Genomic DNA, 20,791 nt, shown 5'->3' with positions numbered 1-20,791 from the left:
ATGGGAATACCAGACCACCTGACCTGCCTCCTGAGAAATCTGTATGCAGGTCAAGAAGCAACAGTTGGAACAACAGACTGGTTCCAAATTGGGAAAGAAGTACGTCAAGGTTGTATATTGTCATCCTGCTTATTTAACTTATATGCAGAGCACATCATGCGAAATGCCAGGCTGGATGAAGAACAAGCTGGAATCAAGATTGCTGGGAGAAATATCAGTAACCTCAGATATGCAGATGACACCACTCTCATGGCAGAAAGCAAAAAACTAAAGAGCCTGTTGATGAAAGTGAAAGAGGAGAGTGAAAAAGTTGGTTTAAAGCTCAACATTCAGAAAACAAAGATCATGGCATCCAGTCCCACCACTTCATGGCAAATGGATGGGAAAACAATGGAAACAGTGACAGACTCTATTTTGGGGGCTGCAAAGTCACTGCAGATGGTGACTGCAGCCATGAATGTAAAAGATGCTTGCTCTGAAAGAAAAGCTATGACCAACCTAGACAGCATATTAAAAAGCAGAGACACTGCTTTGCCAACAAAGGTCTGTCTAATCAAAGCTGTGGTTTTTCCAGTAGTCATATATGGGTACGAGAGTTGGAGTATAAAGAAAGCTGAGTGCTGGAAGAATTGATGCTCTTGACTATGGTGTTGGAGAAGACTCTTGAGAGTCCCTTGGACTGCAAAGAGAGCCAACCAGTCCATCCTAAAGGCAATCAGTGCTGAATATTCATTGGAAGGACTGATGCTGAAGCTCAAATTCCAACACTTTGGCCACCTGATGCGAAGAACCAACTCACTGGAAAAGACCCTGATGCTGGGAAAGATTGAAGGCGGGAGGAGAAGGGGACGACAGAGGATGAGATGGTTGGATGGTATCACCGACTCAATGGACACGAGTTTGAGCAGGCTCTGGGAGCTGGTGATGGACAGGGAAGCCTGGCGTGCTGCAGTCCATGTGGTCTCAAAGAGTCAGACATGACTGAGCGACTGAACTGAACTGATGTACCATTTTTCTGTAACCCTTATGATAATCACAGATCAAAAACCTACAGTAGACACACAAAATATAAAGAGAAGAGAATCAAAGCACACCATTACAAAAAATCATCAATTCACAAAGGAAGATAGCATGAGAGGAAAAAAGAACAATGGAACAAAATAGCCAGAAAGCAAGCAACATTTCATAAGGCTATAACTGCCATAGATAGTGATTCTTCTGATGAATCTAGGCATAGTAAATTGAAAACCATCTGGTAAGGATTCTCACCATTCTATGTGTCATTAAGAACATCCATGATTCATGGGAAGAGGTCAAACAGAGGTTAACAGGAGCTGGGAAGAAGTTGATTCCAGTCCTCATGAATGACCTTAGGGGATTCAAGATTTCAGTGAAAGAAATAACTGCAGTGGTGGAAGTAGCAAGAGAACTAGAATTAGAATTGGAGACTGATTTTTCTGATGTGGACCATTTTTCAAGTCTTGATTGAATTTGTTACAATATTGCTTCTGTTTTATGTTTTTGTTTTTTTGGCTATGAGGCATGTCATAGTTCTTGACCAGGGATTGGAATTGGAGCCTGAAGATACAAGTAACTGAATTGGTGCAATCTCATAAAAAAAACTTTTCATGTTATGCAATATGATAGATTTTTTTCTGTGCCTCATTTTGAATTTGAATTGCTATGGCTTCAGCTTCACTGATTTTTTTTCCTTCTGCAGTATCTTATCTGCAGACAGCAAGGAATCAAACCAGTCAATCCTAAAGGAAACTAACCCCAAATATTCATTAGAAGGACTGATACTGAAGTTCCAATACTTTGACCACCTGATGCCAAGAGCTGACTCATTGGAAAAGACTCTGATGCCGGGAACAATTGAGGGCAGGAGAAGGGGGTGACAGAGGATGAGATGGTTGGATGGCATCATCGATTCAATGGACATGAGTTTGAGCAAACTCTAAGAGATAGTGAAGGACAGGGAGGCCTGGAATGGTGCCATCCATGGGGTCACAAAGAGTCAAATATGACTGAGTGACTGAACAACAACAACAAATCTCATTTACTATATTTTCATCCTTAGAAGTTCTATTTGGATCCATTTTGCATCTTCTATTTCTGTCTCAGGTGTTCCTTCGCCCTCTTGAACATATGGAGTATATTTATAAAAGCTGCTTTAACATTTTTGTTTTCTCATTCTATCATCTCTGTCATTTCTGAGTCTGTTTATATTGGTTGATTTTCTCCTGCTTATGGATCTTATTTTCCCACTTCTTTACATGCCTGGTAATTTATTCTATTGGATGCCCGATAATGTAAATCTCACACCTGGGGGCTCGGTTTTGTTAAATTTCCTCAATTAGTGTTAGATTTTGTTCTGGTGTACAGTTAAGTTACCTAGAATCAGTTTGTTCTTTTCAAAGCATTCCTTGAGGCCAGAGCAGCCTTTAATTTAGTCTAGGCCTAATTTAGCCTCACCACTAAGGAAATACTCCTCTGACATCTCTAGCTGATGCCTTAGAAATTATGAGCTCGTTCTACTCTGCCTGCTGGAGCAGACTATTCCCAGCTCTGTGTGAACTCCAGGAATGGTTCAGTTTCCTACTTTGTGGAGATCCTTTCTGTAGCATCAGTAGCTTCCCCTCACACATGTGCAGATCACTGAGCCAAGGACTTATCCAGAACTCTTTCTTTGTGCCTTTCCCTCCCCTCCTGTACTCTGCCCCATGACTTCTAGCTACATTAATGTCTCAACTCCAGTTTACATCTTTTAGCCCAAAGAGTTTCTTCGTCCTACACTAAGTCCACTCAGGCAGTACGCTGAGTCAATTGTAAAACTCACCTCACTTTTTTTTCCTTCTCTCAGGGGCTACAGATCTGTTCTAGTTGCCATCCAAATTCCAAAAATAATTTTTCTTAATGGATATTTTGTCCAGTGTTCTAGCTGTTTAAGGGTTGAGGGTAAATCCAGTCTCTATTATTCAAACATGTCTGGGAGCAAAATCAGCTTACAGAAATGACAGGAATCACCCCTTTTGTTTAAACTACCACTAATAATAGGGAAAATATTATCAGTCAGGATAAAAAAAGAAAAAAAATCAAGGTAATATTATTATGTATTTAGCAAATACAAACACACTACCTGTACTGTGTCAAGACTATTCCTGGTCATTTGAGTTTTGATGCAGTTCTTTGAGAGCTGTAATCAAGAAGAGTACAATGTTCCAGTCCTCAACAAACAGGAGAGCCTGGGGAGCCCATGTCCAGAAACCAGTAAGAGAATGGCCCACACTTCTCTGCCTATTTCAATCAACACTTAGTCACGAAGTTACAATCATGCTACCCTCTTGTACTTCATTTTATTACCACTAAAGATCCTATGTATCACATTTTTCTTATTTTTAAATGTATACTGTCTGCCCATGTTCACAATAGAAAAAAATCAGAAATATAGAGAAACTAAAATGGGAGGAACATTGACCCAAAGTTTAGATACAGGTTACAGGAGATGACAACTAAAATACAATAAGATATTTCAAAAACTAAAATTCCTTAGTGAAATTTAATATGAGAAAACTACCAAGAATATGAATGATCATTTAAATGGATGTAATCATAATTATGAAATCTGTTTTCTATGGAGCTAAAATCAGGAAAAAATGACAAAATTAAACCGAGTTGAGCACCCAGAAATATATTCAAGATACCAGACCTGAAGCACCTACTATACACAAAATAAGTAACACCTATGAAACATTTAATATTGGCAAATGAATTAACATTAAGTATTTAACACCTACTCTTCACTATTTTAAGCTGCTGATGTATTAAAGAACCAAATACATTGAAATTTTTTTGTATAAGATGTAAATTTTTATATATAAAATTATATATTTCGGTACAATGAAATGGAAAAAGAGCCAACCACAAATGATGCAGACTGGGAAAAGGTATACAAGGCAAAAGGGATTGAAAACACTTACAAAATGTCTGAAATTTTGAGCCTTACATAAAAGAGAAGGTCTCAGCACCCATCACAAATGTAAATATTTTTAAAGTATCACTATTTCCAGGATTTTGGAAATAAATACACCCAGATGTTAAATTTGCATTTCAAATTGGCCCAGTTTTTCTTGGTACCAACTAGTATACAACTGTTTACACATTTGACCTAATCATTTCACTTCTAGGAATATAGCGCCAAAGAAATTTGCATTCAGGGCCAAAGCTTTTTTGCTAGCGCTGTTTTGAATAGTTTAGACAACAAACCTTAGAAAATTTAAACATTAAAAAAAGCTACAGCTACAGAAAATATATAACCAAACTAATATATTTTAGTTTGATGGGATACTATACAAAACAATATTAATCATTTTAACCATCTATTGAGCACTTGCTATGTGTCAGGTGCTGTTCTGGGCATTTTATCCTATTACGTATTTGCATTTAACTGCTTAATAGTCTGTATCTTAGGTACATATTTACAGATGGGGAAATTAAGGCTCAGAGAAGGGCTCTGCAATTAATAATAGCAGACAGACAAATCAGGTCTGTCTGACTCCAATTTCTGCGAAGGGGCCCAGAATGCCTTTGATACATGGAAGGCATGAATTTAAAATGTAACTGATGGTGGAGGGACTGTACATTTTTAAATGATCTGAGAATCATCTGGAAAACCTTCACATACATATTGATAATGAAAGAGGAGAGAGAGAACCTACCTGCATTTACCTAGGACTGTCCACAGGAGAGAGACAGGACTTAGTGAATTCTAATCTCTAGAAAAGTGTACTTTAATAGTGGAGGAGAAATTCTCCTCACTGTCATAGCCCAGCTGATGCTCACACACACACAGGACTGAACTCAAAAGGTACGAACAGGAAATGGCTTTGTCTCCTAACACTGTCCTTTAACATGCCTCACCGGATCTCTTTTTTTAGTCCCTGGACAGGATCTCAGGAAGATCTTAAAGTTTTTTAGGCTCTTGTGGCTATAGGAATAACCTCAGCTGGAGACCTTAAAAAAAAAATCCAGTCCATGGTAAGGAGAAAAAAAAAAAAACAACTCACATCGAATTCTGCACTGCTCTCCACCCCTCAGGCTTGACCTGTGGCTAGGGGATCAACACTAGGTTAGAAGGCATGTGTGGTCTGCAATTTCACTCTCTTGTTTCACCTCATCTTCTGGCTCTTCCAGGATCGGGTTAGGGGGAAGGGAATGGTCTTTTAACTCAGGCTGGTGCAGTTTGTGGTTTCTCTTGGCTAACTTGGCTGAGGGTCACATACTAGGTCTTCAGAGGGGGAGCATTTGTGGGTTTGTCAGAGGCCACATGGTATCTTTGCTGTGCATGGTTCCCTGATGTGGGTGATGTCTTGTACCCTCTGGCTAATTTAATACAATCCACCCTTGCATCTCTTGACCTCCAGAGATAACCACCATTTCCTCATACTCCTGGATTCCTGGCAGATAGCCCTCTGGGACAGGACCCCATCCAGGCAACTGAAAGCCCACTACCCACTGCAGCATCCATTTGGCCAGGGAAATCACCATTCATGCTCCACTAAACTATTGCCCTCTCTTGAACAATACCATCATAGCCTTCTCCAGCCCACTTTCTACTTTCAGAATTCTCCAGATCAAAAGCAAACACCAGTGCCTAACCTCATTCCCACCTTCCACCTCAAATTTCAGAGTCTGTATGTCAGGCTTCCCTCAAACTCTCTTAATCCTATGCTCTGGTTCTACAGAAGCACAGGGGCTGTAATTCCTTGTCAGTCCATTACTTAACCACATCACTCCCTCCAAGGCAGATTCTGAAATGAGCCCCCTTTAAAATCCTAGTCCCCTGTGAGGCTGGAGGTGGGTGGCAGAGGCTGCTAGTCTCAGGACCAGCTCTGTCCTCTTTTTTTTTCAATTGGAGGATAATTGTTTTACAATGTTGTGTTGGTTTCTGCCGTCCAACACCATGAATCAGCCACATGTATACATATATCCCCTCCTTCTTGTACCTCCCTCTCACCTCTGTCCATCCCACCCCTCTAGGTTGTTACAGAGCACAGGGTTGAGCTCCTGGTATTATACAGCAACTTCTCACTAGCTAGCTATTTTACATATGGTAATGTATACGTTTCAATGCTACTCTCTCAATTCGTCCCACCATCTCCTTCCCTCGTTGTGTCCACAAGTCTGGTATCTTTTTTTTTCCTGTAATATTTTAGGAGATCCTAAAAGTATGTCTGACAACGTTGTTTAGAAGGGAGAGAGGTATTTATTACTGGCTTTGAGCATTTGGCCAAAATTCTGAGACATCAGAAAAATCTCATTTCATACCCTTTTATATAAAGAACCATTCAGTTATATTTCTTGACATGGTTATTGGTTACTTCAGCGTGTTCACATTAAGAAAAATTCACTGAACTGTGTGCTTATACTTTGTGTATTTGGGTTGTTGTTGTTGTTTTGTTTTTGTTTTGTAGGTTATACCTTCACAAGGAGCTTCCCTGATGGCTCAGCAGGTAAAGTATCTGCCTGCAATGCAGGAGATGCAGGAGGCACGGGTTTGATCCCTGGGTGAGGAAGATCCCTTGGAGGAGGGCATGGGAACACATCCCAATATTCTTGCCACGAAAATTCCATGGACAGAGGAGGTTAGTGGGCTACTGTCCATGGCATTGCAAATAGTTGGACATGAATGAAGCGACTGAGCACACACATACTTGCATAAAAATTTACTTACAGGAAATGATCCTGAACCCATGGTGCACTGAATTTTGTGCCAGACCTTTTACATATCTTATCTCATTTAATCAGGTTGACTGTCATTTATTAAGCACCTACTATATTTTCCTGTGGTCATGTATGGATGTGAGAGTTGGACTGTGAAGAAGGCTGAGCGCTGAAGAGTTGATGCTTTTGAACTGTGGTGTTGGAGAAGACTCTTGAGAGTCCCTTGGACTGCAAGGAGATCCAACCAGTCCATTCTGAAGGAGATCAGCCCTGGGATTTCTTTGGAAGGAACGATGCTAAAACTGAAACTCCAGTACTTTGGCCACCTCGTGTGAAGAGTTGACTCATTGGAAAAGACTCTGATGCTGGGAGGGATTGGGGGCAGGAGGAGAAGGGGATGACAGAGGATGAGATGGCTGGATGGCATCGCTGACTCGATGGACGTGAGTCTGAGTGAACTCCGGGAGTTGGTGATGGACAGGGAGGCCTGGTGTGCTGAGATTCATGGGGTCACAAAGAGTTGGACATGACTGAGCGACCGATCTGATCTGATCTGATATGTCTGCACTGTTATATTCTTTCTTTTTTTATATATATTCTTTCTTTTAATGTTTATTGAGATGTATAATATATATACAGAATATGTTCAGTTTAACAAATAGTTACAAAGTGAACACACATGTAAGTACCACCCAGATTAAAAAAATACATTGCCAGCATCCTAGAAGCCCTTTTCCTGATAACAATCCCCTGCAATATCCTTCATATGAATTATTTGATTTAATCTTCACAAACAATCATGGGAAATTATCAGTGGTTGAGGTTGCAAGCTGGAAAATTCCCAGTGCTCACCTAGATCTGGGACACATTTGAGTCTGATCAGGCAGAATTTGGAAACCTCACTAAGCACCTTGGTCATTTAGCAAAGACCCCAGAAGGGATTTAGGTCTTTCTCTGTATGACCTATTTTACGTAATAGAATGCCTTCCAGGTTCATCCGTGGATCAAGCATCTTAATCAGAAATTGAAGCTTAAGTCCCTGTTTATTTTCTATAATAGTAGGTTCTGCTCTGCTCTCAAAACCCAGAGGGTGGACCAAGCTCCTGAGGTCCAGTTCCTGGATGTATAGCTCCTACATTTTTCTGCTTATTTCCTTAGCTCTGAATTCCTAGACGTGCCTGGCCACTGGCCATTAGAACTTACTTCTTTACTTGCTCCATCCTCATGAATCCCTAGGCTCTGGTTCCAACTACCCAGGATGTGGCTCACTCATTCAGTCTACAAACATTTATTGAGCACCTACTGTGTATCAGGCACTAAGCAAGGTGTTGAAGATACAGCCATGAACAGGACAGACATGGTCACTTTCCTAAATAAGTTGTAGTCTCATGGGGGATACAGACAAGTCATAAGACACTATGATCAGTCCTATGCACAAGCAAGTCCAGGGGCCTTTGAAAGTGCAAAGGGTGGATGCTTAATTTAGACTTCAGGTTTAGGAAAGACTTTTCAGAGGTAATAAAATCAAAACTGAGACCTGAAGGATGAGAGGAGTCAGTCAGAAGGACAAAAAGAGTAGTAAAAGTTGTAGGCCTGAAGTTCTCAAAATGCGTTTCCAGACCAGCAGCAGCAGGATCAACTGAGAACTTGTTAGAAATGCAAGTTTCCAGACCTACAAAATCAGAAATCCTAAGTATTGGGCCCATAAGTATTTGTGATTCTAAGACACCATATAATTTAAGAATCACTGGACTTCCCTGGTGGTCCAGTGGCTAAGATTCCACACTCCCAATACAGGGGGCCCAGGTTCAATCCCTGGTTGGGGAACTAGATCCCACATGACACAGCTAAAGATCTTGCATGCCAAAACTAAAGAGCCTGCATGCTGCAACAAAAAAGATCCTGCGTGCCGCAATGAAGATCGAAGATCCAGCATATCGTAATAAGAAACAAAACATCAAAAGGCCTGGAGAGATTGTGGCTTCCTTCCCCTACAAAAGAATCATACCCCAGTTATGAGAATGATGATTGCAGTGCCTTATCTGAGATGGCAACTCCAGGCCCAGTTCAGTCGAGTGACAGAAAAACAGAATAGAGAAGGACTACCATTCATTAAGGGCTTCCGAGGTGGCGCTAGTGGTAAAGAACCTACCTGCCAATGCAGGAGACATAAGAGATGAGGGTTTGATCCCTGGGTTGGAAAGATCCCCTGGAGAAGGGCATAGTAACCCATTCTAGTATTCTTGCCTGGAGAATCCCATGGACAGAAGAGTGGGCTTCAGTCTGTAGGGTTACAAACAGTTGGACACGACTGAGTGACTAACACTTTCACTTTGTTTCAAGGGACTTAGGCTTTCAGATGCTGACCTAATCATATCTATAAACAAACCATAACCATGAGAATAGTCACGATATATTACTAAGAAATATAAAAAAGGCGGAATAAAATTATACATACAGAGTGATTCTAATAATTTTTAAATGCTGAATAAAAAGACTAGAAGGGAACACACCAAAATGTTAAAATAGCTTTCTTCCCATCTAATACTCATAAAACAGGTCAAATTTAAGAGAATGATTTATGTGACAACATGTTTTTTATTGCAGGGGTCCCCAATCTCTGGGGTCTAATGCCTCATGATCTGGGGTGGAGCTGATGTAATAACAATAATAGAAATAAAGTGCACAATAAGTGTAATGAGCTTGAATCACCCCAAAACCAGCCCCCTGACCTGGTCTGTGGAAAAACTGTCTTCTGTAAAACTGGTCCCTGGTGCCAAAAAGGTTGGGGACCACTGCTTTTTAGTACTTTAACAGAAAACTAGAAGCAACTTAAATACTCAGCATAATGAAAAGGGATAAATAAATTATATTTTGATCATGTGATAGAATGTAAAGCAATCATTCAAAGTGACAGTTTAAAAAAGTTTTTTTGTCAAATCCTTGGCTCTGGCCTGCACACAATCTGCCCCCAGAGGCAGGGCCCACATATACTTCCAAAATTACGGTGGAAGGCAGGGTCACAGAGAACAAAAATCACCCATCTTTTCTGGGGCTTCCTGGAATTTCACTTCCAGATAAGGTCTTAGCTTTCCTCTCTAACAGAATTCATACCACTGTTTTAGATATAAACATGGACCCAGAGAACCCCAGACTAACTGGGGTTTAAACAGATTTAAACAAAAGGCAGTCTGTTTAGATCTCATCTCGTGCCAACTTATCCCCCAGCACCCTATCCGTCATAGATGATGAGTTTCCTCTAAGGAGAAATGTGACCAATTAACCTCTGAATCCTGGAGCAGAACATCTTCATTTTTCATTCTCAATCGTGACATTATCAATGGCTACCCCTTGTTCTGCACCAGGGCAGGCCAGCCATTGGACTCTCTATACCCAGAGTCAGCCAGCTGTCCCCCAACAAAATCTGATGCATCATCTGCTTTGTAGGTAATTGTATTGGAACACGTGCACACACAGTATAGTTGTAACCATGAGAACAGTTGTAAGGACTTCCCTAGCAGTGCAGTGGTTAAGAATCTGTGCTTCTACTGCAGGGGCCTGGGTTCCATCCTGGTCAGGGAGCTAAGATACTGCAAGCCATACGGTAGGCCTTAAAAAAAGAGAGAGAGAGAGAGAGAGAATAGTCACGATATTTGTTAAGGGAAAATGTGAGGAAAAAAATATGTATATACAATGTGATTCCAGTCTTAAAGTGCATAATGGAAAGAATCAAATGAAACTTATCAAAATGTTAAATAGCTTCTCTCTCATCTCATGTAACAATCCAGCATAGTAATTATGTCTATTTCACAGTTGCAGAAGACAGGTGACTGTCTTTGAAAAGTGGAATTGTGAGTGGCTTATTCCATATTTTTACACTACTTTCTATATTTTATATAATTCCACCCCTCATTCCTTTCCCCAGAGGTGGGAGGCTGGGTCCTGCAAGAAAAATCCGAAGTTGATCCCTGATGCACAAATGAATGCCCTCTGCCAAAGGACCAGCCTGCCATCTGTCATGAGCCTCTGGGGAAGGGAGGGTACAGGCAGGCACTGCACTTCCCTGAAAGGTCTGGTTCCCTGAAGGCCTAGAAGGACCATCCTGTGGGTGCAACTGTCTGTAAAAATTAATTTTCAAATTAAATTTCAATTAAAAAACCTGAGCCATCCCTGATTAACTCAACTTAATCCAGTTTCTTTTTTAAAGAGAAAAAACTTAACCCAAGGAGAGCTATGCCCGAAATTTGGAAATTTCCTGGTGCTGTCTCTAGTCCTCCAGCCTCAATTTCTGCCTTATCCACTCCCCTGGCTCAGAATCTGTGTGTAAACCAGAGAACCCAGCTTCCCTCTGATGGTTTACTAATCTAATGCCTCTTTACGACCATAGCTCACCCGGATCCTGTTTGAGCCTGTTGTGACCCAGCCCTTGGCTTCTGCCAAGCCCCTGCCTCCTAGCTCTGCCCTTCTGGCTGCCCACCCAGCCAGCACCCTCACACCAGCTCTTGGTCCTGCCCTCAGCACACAAGACAGACACAGCATTTTGTTAGTGAAGGTAACAGTGTGGAGGAGTCAGATTTTACTTCTGGTGGTGACATCAGCAGGAGTTTGGGTAGCTCCTGGCTACAGTTAATGGCACAGAGACTCCCTCAGACAATTTGAGTGCTCAGCAGTTTTGTTCTTTCTAGCTCTTTGTCTGCACTTGCCACTGCCACACTTTTCCCACCAAGCTTTGCTGTTACCATTAAGTATCTCAAATAGAAGTTCTCTGATTCTGAATGGGGTCAGACCCATCAACCAGACCTGAAGTCCCCCAGCTCCCAATAGTTCTTCAAAAAAGGTTGGAAACTTGTGAAATAAAAAAAAAACGAAAGGTCTTAGCACTGCCCGGCTCCCTGCTCTGCTTTATATTCACCTCTCTCTCAGCTGCAAGTTCACCTTACACTCCAGGGCAAATTTCATTCCTGAGCAATATGAGGTGCCTGGACCAATAATTCAATAATAACCAATAATAACCTCTACATCCTTATCTTGTGGCCAGTTCTACTCTGAACCCGCTAATAGAATGGGAATGATTTGTAACCAAATCCTTGCCTTGGAACCTCAGACAATCTTGATCCTCGCTTCTTGGGTTCCCAAGTCTACACCAGCCTGGCATCCCAGGGATATCAAGGCAGTTACCTTATAGAAGAGTCATGTCTCAGGTATCTTGACAGGTACTACTGACTACTATTGTTGGTTACATCTTGCAGCCCGACTGTTCCCTTACGTGGTCACAATGTTTCACCCATCATCTTAGTCATTGTCAACTTTAGTATCTGTTTTAAGATGTGCATGCGTGCTCAGTCACTTCAGTCGTGTCCAACTCTTTGCGACCCCATGGACTGTAGCCTGCTAGGCTCCTCTGTCCATGGGATTCTTCTGACAACTGAAGTAGGTTGCCATGCCCTCCTCCGTGGGATCTTCCCTACCCAGAGATCGAACCCATATCTCCTGCGTCTCCAGCATCTCCTGCACTGCAGGGAGATTTCTTTACCCCTGAACCACCAGGGAAGTTTTATGATGTAAGTTTTATCATTATTCAAGTATAATGAGGCCAGCACAGGAGGAGGTGATTGCCATTGAAAAGATTGTTGTTCACAGTTCCCAAAGGGGTACATTGTGCCAAACACGGCCATGTGGGGGAGCAGAAGGGTTGATGAGGAGTGGAGGAATTGAGGGGAAAATGTGGGCAAGAGCCTTCATTATGGTTTTCACAGGAAGGAATAAAGGTAAGCAGGTTTAAGGTTGGCTAGTTTGAATGATTTCAGTCAACTCTGGGGCACTGGGGCTGTCCTTAGTTGTCAGGTACATAGCCCTGGGGGGATTAGGACAAGGGAACAGTGGCCCAAAGCTGAGTCCTGTGAACACCTAATAAAGCAGATGGTTGGGATATAATCTTGAGTTGGTTGGTTCGCGCTTCCAGGAAATTTTTTGCTATTGGTAGGGATTTGCTAACCCTGGGAAGGACAGATGGAGAAGGAAATGGCAACGCACGCTGGTATTCTTGCCTGGAGAATCCCTGTGGACAGAGGAGCCCGGTAGGCTACAGTTCATGGTGCGGTCACAGTCGGATACGACTGAAGCGACTGAGCACACCTACTCGCACGAAGGACAGAAGCTCCCAGTGTCAGCAAAGCTCCCAAAAGCATCAAAATAAAGAGACTTAACCCATCCCGATGCTTAATACACATCCTCACTAGGTATTAATTAACTGTCACAGTTAGTTCAATTGAAACTGAGTAATATTTGAATGAAAGATTTAATCTTGTTGCCAATTTCTCTTTAACAAAAAGTGAAAGGGAGGAATATAAAAATAAAATGAAAAATAAAAAATAAGGGAACACTGATGCTTTTGAACTGTGGTGTTGTTGAAGAAGACTTTTGAGAGTCCCTTGGACTGCAAGGAGATCTAACCCATTCATCCTAAAGGAGATCAGACTTGGGTGTTCATTGGAAGGACTGATGCTGAAGCTGAAACTCCAATACTTTGGCCACCTCATGTAAAGAGTTAACTCATTGGAAAAGACTCTGATGCTGGGAGGGATTAGGGGCAGGAGGAGAAGGAGACGACAGAGGATGAGACGGCTGGATGGCATCACCGACTCCATGGACATGAGTTTGAATGAACTCAGGGAGTTGGTGATGGACAGAGAGGACTGGCATGCTGCAATTCATGGGGTCGCAAAGAGTTGGACACGACTGAGCGACTGAACTGAAGAAATTTTTTAAAAAAACAATAAATTTGTCCTGGGATTCATGTCTGCAGAGTTGATGAGCCTAAATCGCCGTCAGTTTGGGAAGTGATATCTAAGCATGTAGAACTCTAACTCATCTCAGTAATAACATGCTGATATAAGCCAGTTCCACACTGCAGGTCAGTGTCATTGGGACTGCCAAGAGGTCAACCTAGATCAGAGAGAAGGAAATAGAAAGCCGCCTATTAAATGGTAATACACAAGAGTATATTTTTCATGTATATATTATTAAATATTCAAAAATATGTATAAATAGCTATAGAAAGTAAGAAAGTGCTAGTCACTCATGCCCAGCTCTTTGTGACCCCAAGGGCTATAGCCCACCAAGCTCCTCTGTCCATGAATTCTCTAGACAAGAATACTGGAGTAGGTTGCATTTCCTTCTCCAATAAATAGCTATAGATACACTATAAATACAGATACAAAGAAATAAAAGATTGGAAATATATTGCTAGCACGTAGCTCTCTTTGGGTTGAAAGATTATAAATGATATCCAATTTCTTCCTTATCCCTCTCAAGTTTTTTACAGTTGGCACATAATACTTTAAAATTTAGAGGAAAGGAACTTTACAAACTACGTATTTCTTCTTTCTAAAGCAAGAGATTAATAATGAGAAGGTAAGAGGGAGAGTGAGAGCCAGTACTGTCATAATTCCCTAGGGCATGTGATTATGTACTCCAGAAGTTCCTGAGTTGAGAAGTAAAAATAGGAAGAGCTGGGGTTAAATTTGGGGAAGCAATGAGTCTCATAAGAAGGGCTGTGAGCAGGGCAAACTAAGGTGAGGCACAGGAGTGGGGTGACTTAGAGGGAGGGTGGGGCTGCAGGGACAGGTGGCACTGATCCAGGAATTCAGCCGGGAAAGGCTTTGGGGAGGGTGTGGGAGAGTTGTTTTAAAGGTTCAGGCGAGGACCCGAGTTCAGTTTGATCCCAAAGGAAGCAGCTGCGTCCTCCCCAAATCCCATTACCCTATCAAGCAGGCTTTTCACTCTCAGAGTTGGAACGTGATTTCTGGTCATTCGTGACCTCTTATATCCACCCAGCTCTTTCCTAAAGAGTTCTATATGCCCCCAGGAATGTCCTGATTTGGGTGCTTGTTAAAACAAAAGAACTTTTCCACTGAAGTCCTTTCAATCAAAAAAATTCACAGATTTTTTCCTGTACTTCTAAAACTAGACAGGCCTCTAGAAATACTTTAGCCAAACAACTTCATGGGTGCAAAGCACAGTGCTCCTTTTACAGATGAGGAAACTGAGACCCCAGGAGATTAGGTGAGGTGTGCAGTGTGACTAAGTTATGGCAGGGCTCCCTAGGACTCCTCTTTTTTCTGTGTATTTTTTCCATTACCCCATGTTGCTTCTTGTTAAACAGATCTTTGCGAAGATTTGTCAGTGCATCATCATGTCCTGTCATAATAGTAATTATTATTATATTTTACAAAATAATATCTACCATTATGTCCTGATTGAATAATACTTAACTGTTTGTTGGGGTCTATGTGCCCTTACCAGAAGCAGCCATTTAATTCTTATAGGAAGACAGTATTATTATATTTCATACAAAGAAGCTGAATATCAGAGCAGTTAAATAAACCATTCACTATCACTGTGTCAGTGGTAACAAAGTTAGGATCTGAACCCAGTCCATCTGAATCCAAAGTTACCTTCTTGACTCTCCATAAAGAAACACTGTTGGGTATATACATGAATTGGAATATTATCCAGCCTTAAAAAGGAAGGAAATCTTCTATGTGCAACAACATGATGCATGTAAAGGACATTACACTAAGTGAAAATAAACACAGAATGATAAATACCTAATGACATCACTTGTGTGTGGAGTCTAAAAAATGCTGAAACTAGAAGCAGAGAGGGCTTCCCTGGTGGATTAGCTGTAAAGAATCCACCTGCCAATGCAGGAGACGCAGGAGATGTGGGTTCAATCCCTAGGTTGAGAAGATCCTTTGGAGAAGGAAATGGCAACCCACTCCAGTATTCTTGCCTGGGAAATCCCATGGACAGAGGAGCCTGGAGGGCTACAAAGAGTCGGACATGACTGAGCATGCAGCCACATGTGGTGAGAACACTTAACATCTACACTTTTAGCAAACTTCAGGTATACAGTAAAATATTATTAACTATATTCATGTTGTCACATGTTAGATCTCTAGTACTTATTCACCTTGCATAACCGAAACTTTACCTCCTTTGATCCACATCTTTCCATTCTGCCACCTTCCAACCCCAGCTCCTATCAGAACCATTCTGTTCTCTGCTTCTATTGTTGTTGTTTAGTTGTGTCTGACTCTTGCAACCTCATGGACTGTAGCCCTCCAGACTCCTCTGTCCATGGGATTCTCCAGGCAAGAATACTGGAGTAGGTTGCCATTTCCTTCTCCAGGGGAAATCTTCCCAGTCCAGAGATCTAACCCACATCTCCTGCTGTCTCCTGCCTTGGCAAGTGGATTCTTTACTACTGAGCCACCTGGGAATTAATAGTCATTTATATACCTTCCCCTTCCCACCTGGGAAGCCCCTTCTCGCCACTTAAGAAAAGGAAAAGAAGCCGGGAAAGGGGTGGCAGGCACCATGTCCAGCTGCAAAGGTGGTAAGAAGCCCCTGAAGCAGCCCAAGCAGGCCAAGAAGATGGACAAGGAAGATAAGGTGTTCAATCAAAAACAGAGGAGCAGAAGAAACTTGGAGAGTTAAAAGCAAACGCTGCAGGGAAGGGCCCCCAGATCACAGGTGGAATTTAGAACCCTGGCAAAAATTAAGTTGTTCCTTGTGCCTGAGGTGATGATGAGTTTTAATTCTATTCCTGTTTAAACATTTGGATTCCCTGCCATAACCGTTGCCACCTATAGCTAGAATGAAGTGTTGTCTTAGAATCTATTATATGTTTAAGAATAAACGTCTGTGATAAAAAAGGAAAAGAAGAAACCAGTAACTGTCTGATGTTAATTATGTTTAATATGTTAATTATGTTAAATATGTTAATTAGCTTGATTGGGGTAACCATTTCACAATATATATGTACATCAAATCATGAAACTGTACTGTCAAGTAAATCCCAGTAACATTTTTAAAATAAATATAAAAATACCTTGTACTGTACACACACAAAAAATATCTTTGACTGTACAGACAAAAAAATATTCTGTTGGGGCCAATCTCTCAAGGAGCTGATTCTCCATTAAATTCAGCATTCCTTAAATTTCTCTCATTAGTCAAATTGTCTTTTCTTCAAATAAAATGACAACATTTAAGCGTCTTGAACTAAATTCCTAAACCGGATTCATTCTAATCACCTCCATAGAGTTACTAGGATAAGAATTTTTACCTTGGCTTTGTTTTTATTTCACTTGAGTGTACAAAGTACTATTATGATGTATTACTCTAATATAATAATTATTTGCACACTCAAGGAAATAAAAAAGGAACCCAAGGTGTAATTTTATGAGAAGCCTAATGGAGAAATCATAGATACTCCCTTGTGTTTGTTATATTTTCCAATAATATGGCAATCTTCAAATATTTCACATTATAAAACATCACCTCTGGTATTTAAATTGATAAATAAAAAGCAAGGTGCCCTCCAATTCCTGACTAGTGCTGGGGACAAAGATCATTCAGAGTTCATCCTGAAAAGCATCTAAATTTAGAGATTTGCTACCGGAGCAAAACTTTCATGTACCAGTAATAGAAGCAGGCAGCCTTTCCAAAATATGTTAAGTATGTGTTTGCGATGCTGTCATAAACAGGGTCAGAGAATCTGTCCCTGTGTGCTGGTGACCTGGGAGCCCTCACAGTTTTCTAGGCCAGTTACAGAGAGATCTGGGGCTGGAAGCAAAGGAGATTGCACAATAGTTAGCAGGGTGCTTAATTTAATCTCATCAGTTAGGGAAAGGCTTTTTAAAACTTTTTTTTTTTTTTTAATTTGAAACATGTATATTTGTGCACAGTTGTTTATTTGTCTTTTAACGTCAAAAGCTTATTGAGGGGCTTCCCTGGTGGCTCAGTGGTACAGAATCCACCTGCCAACGCAGGAGACACTGTTCCACTCTTGATGCAGAAAGATCCCACATGCTGCAGACCAACGAAGTTCGTGTGCTACAACTACTGAGCCTGTGCTCTAGAGCCTGGGAGCCATGACTACTGAGACCAGGTGCCATAACTACGGAAGTCCGCATGCCCTAGACTCCATGCTCTGCAACAAGAAGCCACCTCAATGAAAAGCCGGTGCACCGCAACTAGAGAATAGCCCCTGCTTACCGCAACTAGAGAAAAGCCCATGCAGCAACAAAGAACCAGCAAAGCAAAAAATAATTAAAAAAAAAAAAAAGCTTACTGACAGAAACAAAAAGGTCTCCCTCCACCCCTACTCCTAGTCCCTTGGTCTACAACTCAAAGGTAACCATGGTTTAATCTCAGTGGTCTTTGAGTTTGGATATTGTATGACCAGAAGCAAACCGCTTTTCTACATCTTAAGGGCAATCTCTTTCTTTTTTAAATATTACAAATGCCCAGACAAAAGAAGTTAGAGGACAGGATCCTGGTGAGTGTTCAGAAAGTCTGGTTTTGGGTTCTGGGTTTTCTAAATCGCTTCATTTCTTCATGTTTATTTATCACATCTAGATTATAGAGGTTATGAGTTCTTCCACTCTTCCTTGCGCTCCTTCTTTTGCCTACCTAAAGCAAAGGATAAGGCATTCCTGAGGACATAGCTAGAATTGGTGGGGGAAGGGACAGTAATAATACAGTAATAATTTTGGTTGCTGTTCAGCACTTATTATATTCCAGGAACTGTATTTTTTTTCTCATTTTGTCCTCATAACAATTCAATGAGGTAGGTATTTGTATCCTCATTTTTTTACAGATGAGAAAACTGAGGAAGAAGAAGTAATTTACTCAAGGATATATACAGGTAAGAAAGAAAGCTAAATTTTGAACCTAGACTCTTCAAGTCTAAAGCCCCAGTGGAAATACCTGAGATTTCAATTCTTTATAGGGAGACAGAGAATATAACTGTCAAAGTGCTAAGCTAGGTAAAGAACTGAAAAATGATATAGCATAAATTAGGGTGCTCCTGGATTAGCAGTGTGTGGGAACTGCTCTGGAACCTGCATTCAGGTTTTGGGGAGGTTGCATTGTTCACAACAGATGCTTCTGATAGCCTAAAATGAGCACAGTGATAGGCACGCTTACTAAACTGAGAATTCTTGGGTTGGAGACAGGTGTGCCAGCCTCAGCCAACACAGTTTCTTAAGAAACTGGATGGAAAAAAAAAAAGAAAGAAAGAAACTGGATGGAATCTCTCTAGAACAGGAGATGTCTGCTGCAGATATTCGTGGTTAGGTCCAGCCCTGTTTATACCTGCTGAAAGATTTCTGGAAGGCTGCCCATCAAGCAAAAGGGAACCAAAGATGGACAAGACACACTGTCAGAAACTGCAGGCATTTGGAAGGACAGTGCCAGAGCCAGCAGAGGAAGATCAAGTTGGAGTTAGTACATGCCTCTTAAATGTCACGGGGTGGCAAGAAACTGGAGATGGAGGCAAAGTCTGCTGGGACCAGCAGCAGGAATTCCATATGGATTCACAGCCACCTATGACTGAGACAAGATGCTAAGCAGCACTAGAAGTGGCATTATGATCATTGTTTAAAACAGGCAGACACCAGAAGCAGAAGACACTTTCTGTATGTGTTGATACTGTTAGGGGAAGTACACTGATTGAAACCGCCCACCCTGGCCAGGCACCATAGCAACCATTTGTATGAGTTGTTTTATGGCAGGAGATCCTGATAAGGAGTATGGAACTAATAAGCCACCACCAACCAGAAGAGTTCGGGAAAGGTCGAAAGGAGACACCGGTTGTCCGTCCACTTCCCAGAATCCCTCTCACTAGCATCCATCTTGGCTGAGCGATGCGTGCGCCACCAGGAAAGACTCTGAATTAGAATGATTGGCCAAAGACCACCCAGAAACTAATCCCATCACCATAAAACCCAAGACTGCGAGCCACGCAGCAGAGCTGTTCTCCTGGGTTCACTTACCCTACTGCTCTCCACCCGGGTGCCCTTTCCCAATAAAGTCTCTTGCTTTGTCAGCACACGTGTCTCCTCGGACAATTCATTTCCGAGTGTTAGACAAGAGCCCAGTTTTGGGCCCTGGAAGGGGTCCTCCTTCCTGCAACAATACCTGAGATGGTTTTGCAGCAAGTCATGTGACAAGGTGCTATGAGGTGTCCTTTGGCAAATCAGGCCTACCTAGAGCAGTCAGGGCAGGAGTCACTTCCAAAACATCACGTTTCTTCAGAGACCAGAGGGCCCACCCTAATTCTCATAACTGAGGAAGTAATCAAGGAAGAAGAGAGGGGGTGAAATCAGATGTCCTTGAAAAAAAAAGTGAAGTCGCTCAGTCGTGTCGGATTCTTTGCGACCCCATGGACTGTAACCTACCAGGCGTCTCTGTCCATGGGATTCTCCAGGCAAGAGTACTGGAGTGGGTTGCCATTTGAAGCGGAAACAAACAGGGACTGGCATCCTGTGCCAGGAGATGCAAGTATGCCCCAGTCTCCTGAAGTCAGAGTCCGGGGCTCACGGTGATAATCAGTCATCCTTACCTGCGTGTGCTGTGGCAAGCTTGGTCACAAACAGGATCCAAGGCCACCTAGGTAACAGTTTCTGGCACCCCATTGACTTCAACCTGTGAAAGATGATTTCCAGAAGAAAGCAAGGATTGTCACCCTCCCACTCCATTCCCAGAAGAAACACTTTTGTTTCAGAAGGAAAACTCAGGAGAGAGGGTAGGGAGCTGACTTTCCAGGTGACAGAAAACTCACCTCTTTTCCCAGATCTCAAAATGGAAAATTTTCCAACTATGTCTACCTGGTTAAATCCTAATGCTATTATGTTTGACCCTAAGGTTTAACTGGCCTAGTGGGGTCTATGGCTGTCTCGGCTGGAGTGGGACAACCCTTCCTGGTAACTATAGAGCTGGAGAGAGTCAGATCTCTGCATCCAAAAGAGCTGCAGAGATGAGTCACCTCTCTTACCAGAGAAGGGAGAGGGGTGGGCCTCAAGACTGGAGAGGCTTAGGTGCCATGAGCAAATAGTGTACTGTGTTCACTCATGTCTGCACTTAGCACTCTGAGGAGGTATTGTGTAACAGACTAGCTGAGGTGTTAAATGCGTCTGTGGAGGAAAACAGGGTAGGGTGGGGCATGCTGAGATACTTTGTTATTTATGGTAGTCTCAGTCTTCTGAAGAATGGAACT

The 20,791-nt window shown here is 41.9% G+C and overlaps 1 long non-coding RNA gene across 1 annotated transcript; it reads right to left on the bottom strand.

The window, feature by feature from the left end:
• Positions 1-9,165: 9,165 nt before the first annotated feature.
• On the bottom strand, positions 9,166-20,521 carry LOC138989841 (uncharacterized). The gene is made up of 3 exons (XR_011465977.1): positions 20,357-20,521; positions 20,138-20,220; positions 9,166-10,333 (listed from the first exon to the last, which is right to left on the bottom strand). It is a non-coding gene; the product is annotated as an uncharacterized lncRNA (long non-coding RNA).
• Positions 20,522-20,791: the final 270 nt, after the last annotated feature.

Source organism: Bos mutus, chromosome 1 (genome assembly GCF_027580195.1).
Source record: "Bos mutus isolate GX-2022 chromosome 1, NWIPB_WYAK_1.1, whole genome shotgun sequence".
Classification (NCBI taxonomy): Eukaryota; Metazoa; Chordata; class Mammalia; order Artiodactyla; family Bovidae; genus Bos; species Bos mutus.
Note: the sequence above shows the minus strand (reverse complement) of the source record. Positions and strands in the feature narration are given on the sequence as shown.